Consider the following 16,211-nt stretch of genomic DNA (forward strand, 5'->3'; position numbering starts at 1 on the left):
ATTTCTAGCTACAATTTCATTAGATGTTCTAGAAGTTCAACAATTTTATGTTTAAGTATAATAATTTTTTAATCAATTTATATGGACGTCTTATACGCTTCAGTATTTTGTAGAATAAGGAGTAATTTGGTTATTTTATAATGTGTCGTGCATAAATTGTAGGAGAAGATTAATCGCCACCATGCCTTTATACCTTTTGCAGGGTATATTGTATTCTCTCGATGGGGCATATACATTAGACTCCATATTTAGCTCATGTGTTTTTATTATTGGTTATTACTAGCTGCCACAAATCAGTCAGACTCTCCGCATTGCAATTTATCAGTATATTCAGTATTCAGTTTCACCATGTTATAAATTGGTCATTGCATTAAGTTAGCTAAAGATTCAGATTATCAAGTAAAATTATTATACTTGTTGTTATGCTTGTTCAGTTATGTGTTATTTCAGCTTTACACTATCCTACAGGCTCAATACTTTTCAAGTACTAACACATACATGCACTACATTTTCTCGAGATGTAGGTTCATGTTCTCAGCATCCAGATCATACATAGATGGATTTCCGATCATCAGTTCAGCAGATTCAGTGGTAAGTCCTCGTTCTCCTAGGACAACAGTCATGAGTTTAATTTCAGTCCTTTAGTCATTTAGTTTCAGTTTCTTCTAGATTTAGTTGGGGCTTGTCCCAGTATTTCTAGTTATGTTTAGAGGTTATTTTAAGACATAGTTAGATTCAGCTAAGTATTGAGTTAATATTTCCTTTGTATTAAACTTATTGTTTTCAAATATCTCTGTTATAGAATATGATATTCCCCATCTTTTTAGATTCAATTTTGATTTAGCTTCAGAAACAGTTTATTATCTTTAGTAAGCTCATGATCATACTAACAGGGTTAGGTTGGGATCAATTATGGTTCTATGTTTCGTGTCTGCGTCTCGAGAGTAGCTCGGGCGTGAAAATAGCTATCTCATTCCTCTTATTATATAAACATGTAGTACTTTCTCTCAATCAATAACAATTCTCTAGAACTGTTGTCTCAGCAGAATACCTCGAGTGAACTTAGAAGCTTCCTCGAAATTGCTTCATCTTTAACCTGTGCTCAGCAATGTGAGCGCTTTATCACTTAAAAGAAGCGATGCGATCCGTGTACGCTTCACACACTAGAATGAGTATGCGAGCGCTACATTTTTTAAAGCGTGAATGTATGCTTTATCACTTTTTTCAACTTCTTTCTTCCTTGATCAGTGTCTTAAACATTGTAAACTCTAGTTAGCCATTCCATGACATCATCAGTATTGTCTAAGTTACTTGAACCAATTATGCGCCAAGTTTCATAAACATAGAAAAATCTTGGTATTTAAGCTGAAAATGATAAAGGGGTAGGTCAATTTAGCGTCAAGTTTGGAACCGTGTGCCAATGACAATCGGGGATTCTTGATTACAAAAATAAGAAAAAGATAAAGATCAGCACTTTGTTTGGTATCTTGTGGCTCATAGGTATTTATAGAGTTACTGACCATGATTTGTCATTATACAGATTATAGTCTAATCTGTTTCATATTTTATCCACCGTTACACTACTTATTATATTGGCAGGAATGAGTATGCTATTATTTTTATCACGCTGTAACATTTTTGTCTTTATAAAGAAGATGTTTAGAAGGAGTCTTTCTAAAATATTGCTTTCTATTTTGAGTTGGCCGATGATATCTACTCAGTACTTGTGTTTTGTAATGACCCCTTTTTGTATTTTTCTTTATTTGTTATTTGTGGAGTGCAGCAAATTTACCGTCATCTTCAACTCAATCGCAACTCTAGCCAGTCTTTATCACGACAGATTTCAGGGTGAGCTATTGTTTCTAGGTTAAGCTGGATCTTCTTCTTCACGTCTTGTTGCATTGAAGTTCTGGCATGGACTAGCTGTTTAGTTATTTTAGCTTCATAGATACTCTTAGACTTAGTAATTTGAGGATAGATGTTCTTGTGATGATGACTTCCAGATTTTGGGGATTATAATAAGTTTTGAGTTTTAGAAATTGTTAATTGATTTCGTTAATGAGTTTTAAGCCTTCCGCATCATTTTCTGTTTATTATGGTTCAAATGTTAAGGTTCAGATTGTTGGTTTCGCTCACATAGTAGGATAAGTGTGGGTGCCACTAGCGGCTCGTTTTGGGTCATGACAAACTTGGTGTCAAAGCATTAGGTTCGTTGGTCTCATCACAAAATAATGAGTCTAGTAGAGTCTTAAGGAACGGTAGGGGGACGCCTTTACTTTTCTTTGAGAGGCTATACGACTTTAGGAAAATTCCATTCTTTCTTTATTTCGTGCTTTTACTTGGATCCAATTGGTATCTAGCTGATACAAATTGGTATCTGACCATCTTCACTCTATTTCGCAGATAGTTAGAACTAGAGCAACAACCGCGCCAACACCAACACCGGCAAGAGAAGATGCGTCTGAGCCACCCACTGAGACTGTAGCTCGAAGAGGAGCAGTGGCAAGAGGCCGCGATAGAGGTCGCGGGAGGACGTCTTCTAGAGGAAAAGGACAAGCACCTGGCCCATCTGGTACTAGGGCGGTGACTCCTCCACCGACTGAGGAAGTGTTAAGAGAGAGTGACGAAGGGGGAAATGAACAAGTGCAGAACGAGGAATTACAACCCCAACCTACCCAAGAGATAATTAATCAAGTTCTTGCTTATGTTAGCGGGTTATCTGATCAAGGCCAGACACCTCAAGTGTTTTCTGCACCAACACCTCCGTTTCAGGGAGTACAACATGCAGTTGTTGTGGCTCCCCGCATGGATGCCTCATTGGAAATAGGCACGTTACCTCGGTTGACTATAGGGCATATAATGACAAGTGATCAGCATGAACTTTTCAGCAAGTTCTTGAAATTTAAACCTCCAGTCTTCAAAGGTGCTTAATCTAAGGATGCCTATGATTTTCTGGATGATTGTCATGAGCTACTACACAAGATGGGTATAGTAGAACGATTTGGCATCGAGTTTGTGACCTATCAATTTTAAGGGAACGCCAAAATATGGTGGCGATCGTATGTTGAGTGTCAACCAGCACAAGCACCACCTATGACTTGGACATCATTCTCTAGCTTGTTTATGGAGAAGTATATATCCCGGACATTGAGGGATAGGAGGAGAGATGAGTTCTTTAGCCTAGAGCAAGGCAGGATTTCTGTTACTACATATAAGGCTAAGTTTCATGCATTATCTAGGTATTCCACCCAGCTTTTCTTGAGTCCACAAGAGCGGACTCGCCGTTTTGTGAAGGGATTGAGGTCATATTTTCAGATTCCATCCTTACAGTATCTACTGCAGCAAAATCCTTTCAGAAAGTGGTAGACTTTGTCATAGAAGTGGAGGGAGTGAAGCCAGATGACTTTACCATGGCATAAGCAACTAAGAAGTTTGTAAGAGAGGTGAGTTTAATGGTTCTTACTCTAGAGGACAGGGTACAGGAGGTTACCCAGCCCGACCTATTCAGTCCTCACTTTAGATTGTAGTTGGGGGTCCACCGCAGACCGATCAACATTTCTCTGAGTTTGGAGGTTATCCCAGACTCCGTCGTTCTCACAGAGACCTATGCATGACTCCAGACAGTGTTATGGATGTGGGAAACTGGACATATAAAGAGGTATTGTCTAAAACATAGTTACAGTCCCCCAATAGTAAGAGATATAGGTGGTCATGGAAGAGGCCGCTATTCTAGAGGACGTGGTGGCCGAGGTAATGGTAATCACCAAAATGGCCGAGGTGACGGGCAAACTAGAACTACTGCAGCGCAACATGGTAGGAGCAATGGGCAGACAGGTGATACGGCCCATTGCTATGCTTTCCCTGGGAGATCTGAAGCGGAGACATCTGATGTTGTCATCACATGTAATCTTTTGGTTTGTGATTGCATGGCTTCTGTATTATTTGATCCTCGATCCACATTTTCTTATGTATCTTCCTCATTTGCCACTGGTTTTGATTTACATTGTGAATTGCTTGACATGCCTATTCGTGTTTCTACTCCAGTGGGTGAGTCAACTATAGTTGAAAAGGTGTATAGGTCTTGTCTTGTAACTTTTGTGGGGAGCAATACTCATGTAGACTTGGTTATATTAGAAATGGAAGATGTGGATGTCATTCTGGGTATGACATGGCTTTCTCCAAACTTTGCAATCTTAGATTGTAATGCAAAAACCGTGACATTGGCCATGCCTGAGACAGATCCGTTAGTGTGGGAGGGTGACTACACTTCCACTAAAGTTCATAATATCTCCCTTCTTCGTGCTAAGAGAATGGTTAGTAAGGGTTGTTTAGTTTTCTTTGCCCACCTCAGGAATGATACTACTCAAGTACCTTCAAATGGGTCGGTTTCGATAGTCCGTGAGTTTCTGGATGTGTTTCCTGCAGAACTTCGTGGTATGCCACTGGATAGGGATATTGACTTTTGCATTGATCTGGAGCCGGGTACTCGCCCCATTTCCATACCCCCTTATATGATTGCTCTCGCTGAGTTAAGAGAGTTAAAGGCCCAACTTTAAGAGTTGTTAAGCAAAGGATTTATTAGACCAAGTGCATCCCCTTGGGGTGCTCCGGTTTTATTTGTGAAGAAGAAGGATGGAAGTTTTCGGATGTTCATTGACTACAGACAACTGAATAAGGTAACTATTAAGAACACTTATTTTCTTCCTCACATCGATGATTTGTTTGATCAGTTACAAGGTGCTTGTACCTTCTCAAAAATTGATTTGAGATCTGGTTATCACCAATTGAAAATACGGGCAACGGATGTGCCCAAGACTGCTTTTCAGACCAGGTATGGGCATTATGAGTTCTTAGTAATTTCTTTTGGGCTTACGAAGGCCGCTGCTCCTTTCATGTGCTTGATGAATGGGATTTTTAAACCATATCTGGACCTCTTTGTCATTGTATTCATCGATGATCTTACTGGTATTCTCAAAGAGCAGGAAAGAACATGAGTAGCATTTGAGAATTGTATTGGCAATGTTTAGGGATAAAAAGCTTTATGCCAAATTCTCTAAGTGTGAGTTTTGGCTAGATTCAGTGTCCTTTTTGGGACATGAGGTTTCTAAGGAAGGAGTGATGGTGGATCCTTCTAAGATCGAAGCAGTGAAGAATTTGGTAAGACCCACTAATGTTACAGAGGTAAGGAGCTTTGTTTGTTTGGCTAGCTACTACCGTCGGTTTTTTAAGGGATTTTCTTCTGTTGCTTCTCACTTGAAAAACATGACTATGTAGAGTGTTCCATTTGTATGGTCGGACGAGTGTGAAAAAAGCTTTCCGAAGCTCAAGACTTTGTTGACTACTACACCAATTCTTACCTTGCTAGTGGAAGGTAAGAATTTCATTGTTTATTGACATGCATCCTATTAGGGTTTGGGTGCAGCGCTAATGAAAGAGAAGAATGTAATTGCTTATGCTTCGAGGCAATTAAAGATGCATGAATGTAATTATCCGACCCAGGATTTGGAGTTAGTGGCAGTACTGTTTGCATTAAATAAATGGAGATATTATCTATATGGGGTTAAGTGTAAGGTCTATACGGATCATCGTAGCCTACAATATGTCTTTACTCAGAAGGATTTGAATTTGCGACAGAGGAGATGGATTGAACTACTGAAGGACTACGATATCACTATTTTGTATCACCCAGGAAAATTTAACGATGTGGCAGATGCTTTAAGTAGAAAGGCAGGGAGCATGGGAAGTCTAGCCCACTTGCAGGTTTCTAGACGCCCATTGGCTAGAGAGGTTCAGACTTTAGCTAATGACTTTATGAGGCTAGAAGTAAATGAGAAGGGAGGATTTTTGGCCCGTGTGGAGCCAAGATCTTCCTTTCTTGATAAGATTAAGGAAAAAGAGTTTACAGATGAGAAACTGATCCGGATTCGAGATAAGGTATTATGAGGAGAGGCTAAAGAAGCAAAAATCGATGAGGAAGGTGTCTTGAGAATTAAGGGAAGAGTATGTGTACCCCGCATCGATGATTTAATTCACACTATTCTTACAGAGGCTCATACTTCAAGGTATTCTATACATCCTTGTGCAACCAAGATGTATCATGACTTAAAGCAACCTTTTTGGTGGAGTAGGATGAAGCGAGACATTGTGGATTTTGTTGCTCAATGCCTAAATTGTCAGCAGGTAAAGTATGAACACCAGAGGCCTGGAGGGACATTTCAGAGAATGCCCATTCCTGAATGGAAGTGGGAGAGGATTGCAATGGACTTCGTGGTTGGTTTTCCAAAGACATTGGGTAAGTATGACTCCATTTGGGTAATTGTTGATAGGTTAATTAAGTCTGCTCACTTCATTCCGGTTAAGGTGACTTACAATGCAGAGAAGTTAGACAAATTTTACATCTCAGAAATTGTATAATTGCATGGAGTCCACTTTCCATCATATCAGATAGAGGTACGCAGTTTACTTCTAAGTTTTCGAAAACATTGCATGCTGAATTAGGTACTAGATTAGACCTTAGTACTGCATTTCACCCTCAGACTGATGGTCAGTATGAGTGAACGATTCAGGTGTTAGAAGATATGCTTCGTGCATGTGTGATAGAATTTGGTGGTCATTTGGATAACTTCTTACCCTTAGCAGAGTTATCATACAACAATAGCTATCACTCGAGTATTGATATGGCCCCATTTGAGGCACTATATGGGAGAAGATGTAGGTCTCCCATTGGGTGGTTTGATGCATTCGAGGTTAGACCTTGGGGTACTAACCTTCTGAGGGAATCGTTAGATAAAGTGAAATGCATCCAAGAAAAACTTTAAGCGGCTCAAAGCAGACAGAGAGAATATGCAGATCGAAAGGTTAGAGACTTGGAGTTAATGGAGGGTGAGCAAGTTTTGCTGAAGGTTTCACCCATGAAAGGGGTGATGCGGTTTCGTAAGCGAGATAAGCTTAGTCCGAGGTATATTGGTCCATTTGAAGTTCTGAAGCACGTAGGGGAGGTAGCTTATGAATTAGCCTTACCCCCAGGACTGTCAGGAGTGCATCCGGCATTTCATGTGTCTATGTTGAAAAGATACCATGGGGATGGAAACTACATCATTCGTTGGGATTCAGTTCTTCTTGATGAGAATTTTTCTTATGAGGAGGAGCCTGTTTCCATTTTAGACAGAGAAGTCCGCAAGTTGAGATCAAGGGAGATTGCATCCATCAAAGTTCAATGGAAGAATCGACCAATTGAAGAGTCCACTTAGGAGAAGGAGGCTGATATGTAAGAAAAATACCCACACCTGTTTTCAGATTCAGGTACTCCTTTTCGCCCTTGTTTTTCTTCTTGTGATAGTTCAAGGACGAACGATGAGTAAATTGGTTTTTATTGTAACGACCTGTTTAGTCGTTTTTGAACAGTAGAGTTTATTCTTGTAATAACTATCTGGGTCGACGGATCCCACAGTGGACCGTCATAGGCACGACGGACCGACGAGGGGGTATCGTTAAAAATCACTTAGACTCTGGAAAATTTGGGTACTAAGAACAACTCTCTGAACTCTACGACGACATGGCAGGACGGACCGTCATGGACACGACGGACCGTCACAGACCCTTTAGTGAAATTTAGTCTCTGAAATTTGTGATGGGAGCAGCAGGACGGACCGTCGCAGGCACGACGGGCCGTCACAGGCTGCGTAACCCTGACTGGATCGGATTTCTGTTAAATGTTTTAAGGGGCGTTTTGGACTATTCCTGCTTATAATTATAAAGTTAGTGGTTGAATGTATAATAATTCAATTACTTGGGGGTAAAGGAGACAACCTTGGAATAAATAGTGTGTTACTTTTACCATCTTTTATACTTAATTATATGGTAATTAGGCTAAAAGAAAAAGAGTTTGAATAGGGAAAAAGAAGAAATAGACAGAAAGAGAGGGAGAACGATCGAGAGAAGAGAGAAACGAAGAGGAAAGCAAAGGTTTTGGGGGATAGCTTGCTTGATCACGAATTCTTCGGTGGAGGTAGGTTATGGTTTATGCTATTTCACAGTAAACTCTTAATAGCGAATGATATGTATGTGATAAAATTGTAAAGTCATCTATGTGCTTAATTGTGTGCTAGCATGATGTGATTACACAATTGTGATAAAATAAGCATGATGAGACTGTTGAATCTTGAACCTTTAAAAACCTCTTTGCTAATGATGATGCCTTGGTATAAAAGAAGGCTTGATGAACTAAAAGAATGAGGTTAGGGGATCAGGTGTCACGTTCCGACACAAGGATAGTAGTAGTGGATCGGGTGTCACGTTCCGACACTAGGATAGTATTAATGGATCGTGTGTCACGTTCCGACACCAAGATTGTAGTAGTGGATCGGGTGTCACGTTCTGACACCAGGATAGTATTAATCGATCGGGTGTCACAATCCAACACAAGGATAGTAGTAGTGGAACGGGTGTCACGTTCTGACACAAGGATAGTATTAATGGATCGGGTGTCACGTTCCGACACAAAGATTGTAGTAGTGGATCGGGTGTCACATTCTGACACCAGGATAGTATTAATGGATCGGGTGTCACAATCTGACACCAGGATAGTAGTAGTGGATCGGGTGTCATGTTTCGACACCAGAATAGTAATAATGGATCGGGTATCACATTCCGGAACCACGATAGTATTAATGGATCGGCTGTCACGTTCCGACACCAGGATATTAGTAGTTGATCGGGTGTAACGTTCCGACACCAGGATAGTATTAATTGATCGGGTGTCACGTTCCGACACCAGGATAGTATTAATGGATCAGGTGTCACGTTCAAACACCAGGATAGTAGTAGTGGATCGTGTGTCGCGTTCCGACATCAGGATAGTAAAAAGAATGAATCTTGAATTATGTTAATACACTCAATTTAATGAACCTATTTCCCAAATGAGTATGGTATGGAGGCTTAAGTCCTCATGGGTGTACTTGGCGTTATTATCAATGATTCTTGTACTTGTTGTTGCTACCTATTATGTATTGTAGTTGATTTTATGATATTATCTGATATATATTGCTTTCTATTTTGAGTTGGCCGATAATATCTACTCAGTACTTGTGTTTTGTACTGACCCTTACGCGTATGTTTCTTTCTTTGCTATTTGTGGAGTGCAGTAAATGTATCGTCGTCTTTAACTCAACCACAACTCTTGCCAGTTTTCATCACGTCAGATTTCAGGGTGAGCTATTGTTTCTAGCTTGGACTGGATTTTCTTCTTTACGTCTTGAAGCCTTGAAGTTCTAGCATGGACTAGTTGTTTAGTTATATTAGCTTCTTAGATACTGTTAGACTTAGTAATTTGAGGATAGATGTTCTTGTGATGATGACTTCTATATTTTGGGGATAATAATAAGTTTTGAGTTTTAGAAATTGTTAATTGATTTCGTTAATGAGTTTTATTCCTTCCGCATTATTTTCTGTTTATTATAGTTGAAATATTGAGGTTCAATTTGGTTGGTTCGCTCACATAGTAGGATAAGTGTGGGTGCCACTCGCGGCTCGTTTTGGGTCGTGACAAATATTAACTGAAATCTCTTCATAAGGTAAGTTATCCTTATTCCCCACATTCTCAGTTGGAAAAATAAATGAAAGCTCACCATAAGCTTTTTCATCAAAGAGATGTGAAATAATGAATGAAATGCTGCTAACTTTTGTGATAAATCCAACTTATAAGATACATAACCGATACTTTTGGCTATGCTATAAGGTCGAATATACCACCGACTAAGTTATCCCTTCTTACGAAACCTCATAACACCCTTCATGGGTGAAACCTAAATATACCCTATAACTAATTTTGAGCTCCCGCAACCTTCTACTAACATATTTGATCGATTTTTAATGACTTTATGCCATGTTCAATTATTTTGAGTGACCTTAACCTTCTCCATAGCTTGATGAACTAGATGTGGCCATATCTATCCTGCTTCATAAACTTCGATCAACCCAATAGGAGATCTACATCTTCTCACATATAGTGCTTCTTATGGAGCCATTTGGATGCTAAAATGATAACTGTTGTTGTAAGTGAACACAATGAGAGGTAGATGATCATCTTAATTTCCCTTGAAATTTATCAAACAACACCTCAATATGTCTTCCAATATTTGGATAGTTCGTTCTCCTTGCCCATTCGTCTAAGGATGAAAAACAATACTTAATTCCACCTTTGAACCCAAACTTTTCTGGAAAGATTTCGAGAACTGTGCAACAAATTATGCACCTCTATCTTCAATAATCGAAATTGGGACCCCAAGAAGACTCACAACCTACTAAATGTATAACTACGCATAATACTCTACTGAATAAGTAGTCTTTATAAGCAATAAGTGGGTTAATTTTGTCATTCTATTTACAATTACCCAAATGGAATCATGCTGCAGAGAGATCTTGGTAACCCTCTTTTCTTCCTCAACATGGGTGTTCCTCCACATAGATAACCTGCTTAAAGTATCAAAAACCACATTATCCTTAACAGGATTGTATAGAATACTCATTGTCATAATTTTTAAGTAATTATAACCACCTCCACTTTCTAATATTGATATCTTTCTGGGGGAACACATATTGTAATATCTTGTGATCAATCAATTTATAAACATGAACACAATACAAGTAGTGCCGCCATATCTTTAAAGTAAAATTTAAAGCATCCAATTCTAAGTCATGGGTTGAATAATTCTTCTCATTAATTTTCAACTACCTGGAGGAATAAGCTATAACTTTTCCCTTCTTCATTATAAAACAACTCAAACCAACTCTAGATACATCATAATACAACACAAAGACTTGAGTACCTTCTAGAAAAGTCAAAACTGAGGTAGTAGTTAACCTCCTTTTAAATTCCAGAAAGCTTTCCTCACTAGCATCGTACCATTGAAACATAAATGTCTTCTTTCTCAGCTAGGTCAAAGGATATGAGATAGACGAAAACCCCTCAAACTTTAGAGAACTTTTTGTGGCGCTCTTGCTGGCTCGACGCTCCAGAGGCCAATGCTTAGAAAAACATTGGTGGTGCTCTTGCAGGCGTGGTGCACCTTCTAGAAAATCTCTGAACTTCCATCGTTCTTTTAATCTCTAAACCCTATAAACTTCCATGGTTATTTTCCAAAAAACATAGGACATTAGTAACCTCAATGCTCACTAGATTAAACTCAAAAAATAACCCGTATTTATGAATCAAATCAACACTAGGCATTCAATAACTCAACTAAGAAGAATTCGACAATGTTCTTCAAGACCTTCACATACTAACATGTAAACAAATCACCAATCATTGAATTTAAACAAGGTTTGTGTGTGGGTGAATTGACCAACACTAAATAATCTCACATACCATTATAGGCATCACCCCTAAATTCTTGACTTTTGTTCTTTCCTTTCTTCTTTTCTCTCTTCCCCAAGCCCTTAGCATAATTCTAGCATTTTCAAACTGAACTAATTTAGTTTCGTTTACTCCAATGATTCCCTAAAAACGAACCAGGAAATTTTTTAGAGAAAATTAGATTGTTTAGTCTTTGTTCATTCAGTTATTCATAAATGTTTTTATGTGTTTATAGAAGAAGCAAATTAGATTGATTAGTCTTTGTTTGTGATATAGTCATGTTATACACTATACTCAATATTTGTCTAGTTGTAATTTAATTAGATGTCATAGAAGTGACACAATTCTTGAAAAAACATCTTAGAAAGATCGCTTCAGAAATTCGAGATCCAGAAGAGCACAAAAGTAGTCATAACACATCAGGCCAAAAATCTTTAAGTGATCTCAACAAAAGAGTACCAATAGAAAATATGGGACAATGCCGCGTCTTAAAAATAAATATTCCTAATCTAATCCAAAAAGAACAAAAGTTTCCATTTTGAACTCCCAATAGCAACGACATTTTTGCGAGAAGGGAGAGTTCAGATCATGAGAAACTCGATCCTCCACACTTTCAGGTTATCCCACAACCCCAATAAAGTTCATGAAGTTGAAGACAATACCCTCCTCTTCTTGTAATTTCCATTCTATATGATATTTTCCTCAACTTCATGAGTATTATTTCTATGTTCCTCAATATTATTCCAGCCATTTATTTGTTTAAATAATTTTTCATCATCTCCACCAATATTATTTGTATTAACATCATTAACAATCAACTTTTCTCCATCTTCTGATTCTTTTTCCGCTCTCTCTATTTAATTTTCTCCCTAATACAAATTTCCACAAGTGTTTCACAATTTTTTCGTTTAGTGACCTTTGTCTAAAAAAACATGCTTACTCTTTGAAAGCCCTTTTTGCTACAAGTTCATTGAATTCATCGCTTACAACTGCATAATTATTTCAAGATGTTCGCAATTAAAATTTAATTGTATTAAATACTATTTGAATATTTAATTTCAAGCATATTAAATATAAAAGGTGTGTTACAAAGTAATAACATATGAATTACTAAATAAAATAGACATTTTAAATAAATAACTAAAGTCAGTAAACAACAAAATTATTCAATGCTACTCATAATTAAAGTGAATTGTACCAACTTCTTTAGGTCTAAAGAATATAATAATATATTAATAGAAAATTAGTTAGTCGATATTCGTAGTGTTTTATAAATGTAACTGACTTTTCTCACAATAGATGTCATTAGTGGAATAATAGAATAAATAATTACATAGTTAAATTTTATGCAAGATCACAACTTGAGCCAAGATTTTTTAAAAAAAACAAAATTTGGTGAATAAGCGCTAATTATAATCACGTCAATTTTTTCTCTCCATTGGAGAGCATTTCCATTGCTTCTGAATATTTATGAACAACAGTTACCATGATGATTCGTTCATTTCCCAACAAAATACCCCACTTTTTTTTGTTGCCTCACAAATACCCCGAACTTTAACTAATGCCACAAAGCATACCATGTAATTTTTTTTCACATGACCAATAAACATCAATATCTACCATAGAAAATCACACAATTTAATGACCATTATCCCGTCTCATTAAAATCCACCCTAACCTTACTATAATTTACATGAAAATATAAAACCATACTATAAGTGTTCGTTTGGATCAAAGAGTCGCTAGATGTGTGATGATCCTGGTTAGCTTAGTTTGTATCACAATAAGATAAAGACCAACACACATCAATACATTGAATGTACGAGTATGCAAGTTTGAATGTTAAAACAACTTACGCTTGAAAAAGTGTTAGAATGAACACTTATCTTGGCTCTGCTCAACTCAAGATTAACATAACTCAATACTACTACAAAAAATAATTAGCTCATATGGTCTTAAAACAATTTCTTTTTGGGTTTGAGGTAATTACTTAAACCTAACTTTAAAAACTCTCTTGCAAATCATAGTTTCCTCTATTCTAAAACTAGCCAATGTCTCTATTGGAAGTCTCAGCTTCCTTTCTTGCTCAAAATAAGAAAATGTTTGTAACTCTTACAGAATACTTAGTTCCCTTATAACTTTTGAGAAATGAACTCAACTCTTTATTCTTTGCTTAATTTTTCAACTTAAGCCTTAAAAAAAATTAAAAGTATGTTAATGACTTGAAAACTTTGAGAACTGACTTTGACGTGATTCTTAACTTTTAGTCTTGACTCCTAACTACTTTGACTTTGATCTTAATTTTCCTTGAATTAGATTGTGCATTCAAGTTTTATGTTCTCATGTTTATTGATGATTTCATGATTTTTAGATGTACCTTAGAGTGTTATAATAAAGTAACAAAGTAGGTACATCACTTAGGAATTAGTACAAAAAGATGGGGGAAGAATGGGGAAAACTGACGTCCTAGCGCTATGAGAGGCGTGGGGTGCAAGCCCTCAAAGTTTAGGGAACATTATCTGGCGCTCTGGCTGGCGCGACACGCCAGAGGCCAAAGCTCAGAAGAACTTTGGTGGCACTCTGGTAGGCGAGGCTCTCCACCTAGAAAATATCCGAACTTTCTCTTTTATTTTTCATCTCTAAACCCTCTAAATGTCCATAATTCTTTTCCCAAACACTCACGACATTGGTCACCTCAATACCCAATATATTTAAGTAAAAAAACAACACGAATTACGAATGAAATCAACACTGGACATTCAACAACTCAACCAACAATAATTCAAAAATGATCTTTAAGAACTTCACACACTAACATGTAAACGACTAACATCAATCAAATAAATGACCTCAAATACCTTTATAGGGATCACCCCCAACGAATTTCACTTGCAAAGGTTTGACGTTTTTGTAAAATGCTGGACTTTTGTCCTTTTCTTTCTTCTTTTCTCTCTTCTCCAAACCCTATGTGTAATTCTAAATTTTTCAAAATGAACTAATTTAGATTTTTTTAGCCCAATAATTCCATAAAATCGAATCACAAAATTATTAAGAGAGAAATAGATTGTTTAGTCATTGTTCTTTTAATTATTCATAAATGTTTTTATGTGTTTATAGAAGAAACAAATTATATTGTTTAGTGTTTATTCCTATTATAGGCATGTTATACCCTCGATAAACTTCCTCTACAAAAATATATATGTTTTTTCAAAAAGGGGGGGGGGAGTTAATAATTTTATATTGTATTTGTCTAGCTCCAACATTAGATGTTCTAGAAGTGCCACAGTTCTCGAGACAACATCTAAGAAATATATTACTACAACAATTTGAGATATCCTAAAGAGCGCAAAAGCAATCATCGTACATCCGGCCAATAATCTTTAAGTGAATCTCAACATAACAGCAGCAATAGAAAGTATGGGAGAATGCCCCGTCTTAAATCCAAAGAGCACTAGAGTTTCCATTTTGAACTCCCAATACCAGCAACATTTTTGCCAGATGGGAGACTCAAATTCAAGTGAAACTCTATCCTCCACAATTTCACGTTCATCCCCACTACCCCAACATTGATAGTTCATTAAATAAGACATTTTTTGTATGAAAAATAATGTCGGTGGTGTGCTACAAGAACATAAGTATAGACCATTATTGGAGATGTTTGGTTTGTTGGTATGCTTTAACAACATCAGTATAGACCATTATTGCACATGTTTGGTTCACCAAGACTACAAAACCTTATTAAAGGAAAAATTACTCATAGCCCTGACTAAGAATTTAACTCTTGGAATTTTCATAATCAAAGTGAGTAAACTTGGAACTCAATGAAGCACATAAAACAAGACTTTACATAGCAAAATAATGTTTGATATATATATTGGAATGATGACTATAATTGATTATAATTAGAATGTGAATGCAGGAAATGCAAACTCATATTTAGGTAGTAAAACGATGTTTTATATTGATGCTAAAAATTGCAAATAATGATGCACTTCGAACAATAAATGCTAATTTTAGCAACATATTGATGAACCAAATATGTCTTATTCGTGCTGTATAATCGCGAAAAGTAAGAGTGATATCAAAGGAAGTGATTCAATTGAGAAGGAACATTGTGATTCATATTCTAAATTTAATCATATGGGTTATTTATTCAAAAATATTCCACCATCATATGCTAACGTTCTCAATTCATATGGCCTATGTTGAAGTTGTTAAAGCACACAATCAACATAAATTTTCACTTAAAAATGGGTTATTTAATGAATTATCAATGTTGGGGTAGTAAGGTTGATCTTGAAATTGTGGAGGATAGAGTTTGTGTTGAATTGAACTCTCCCCTTTGGCAAAACTATTGCTAGTATTAGGAGTTGCAATGGAACTCTAGTTTTCTTTACACATGAGTAGGAATATTATTTTGAAGACGAGGCATTAATGCTTGTGGAGGGACTAAAGGAAAATATTTTCTGTTGAACAAAAGAGCTACCTTTTAAGGTTTAGGCTTTGGGTTTAGTAATAAGAGCGTAGTGTCATGTCCCACAACTAGACAAATAAAATTTTGCATCTCGAGTGGCGTAGAAGAATCCAAAATTATTGGGAGGCTTGCGGAGAATATTAGAACTCCCTAGGCAAATAAAAAATGTTTTAGTATTTCCAAGAGTACGTTGAATTCTTTAGAAAGGGGACCAAAGGGTAAATATTTTAGGGACTTGTAAAGTAAATATTAATTGAACTTTAGTCCCTACTAAGTTGTATAAATGGAGGTGCACCTAATTTTACAAGACATCACTCAAAATGTAAAGCATTCTTCAGTACAAAAATAGTTTTTAGCAACGGCAACAATCTGTTACTAAATGAA

Source organism: Solanum lycopersicum, chromosome 10, assembly GCF_036512215.1.
Source record: "Solanum lycopersicum chromosome 10, SLM_r2.1".
NCBI lineage: Eukaryota > Viridiplantae > Streptophyta > Magnoliopsida > Solanales > Solanaceae > Solanum > Solanum lycopersicum.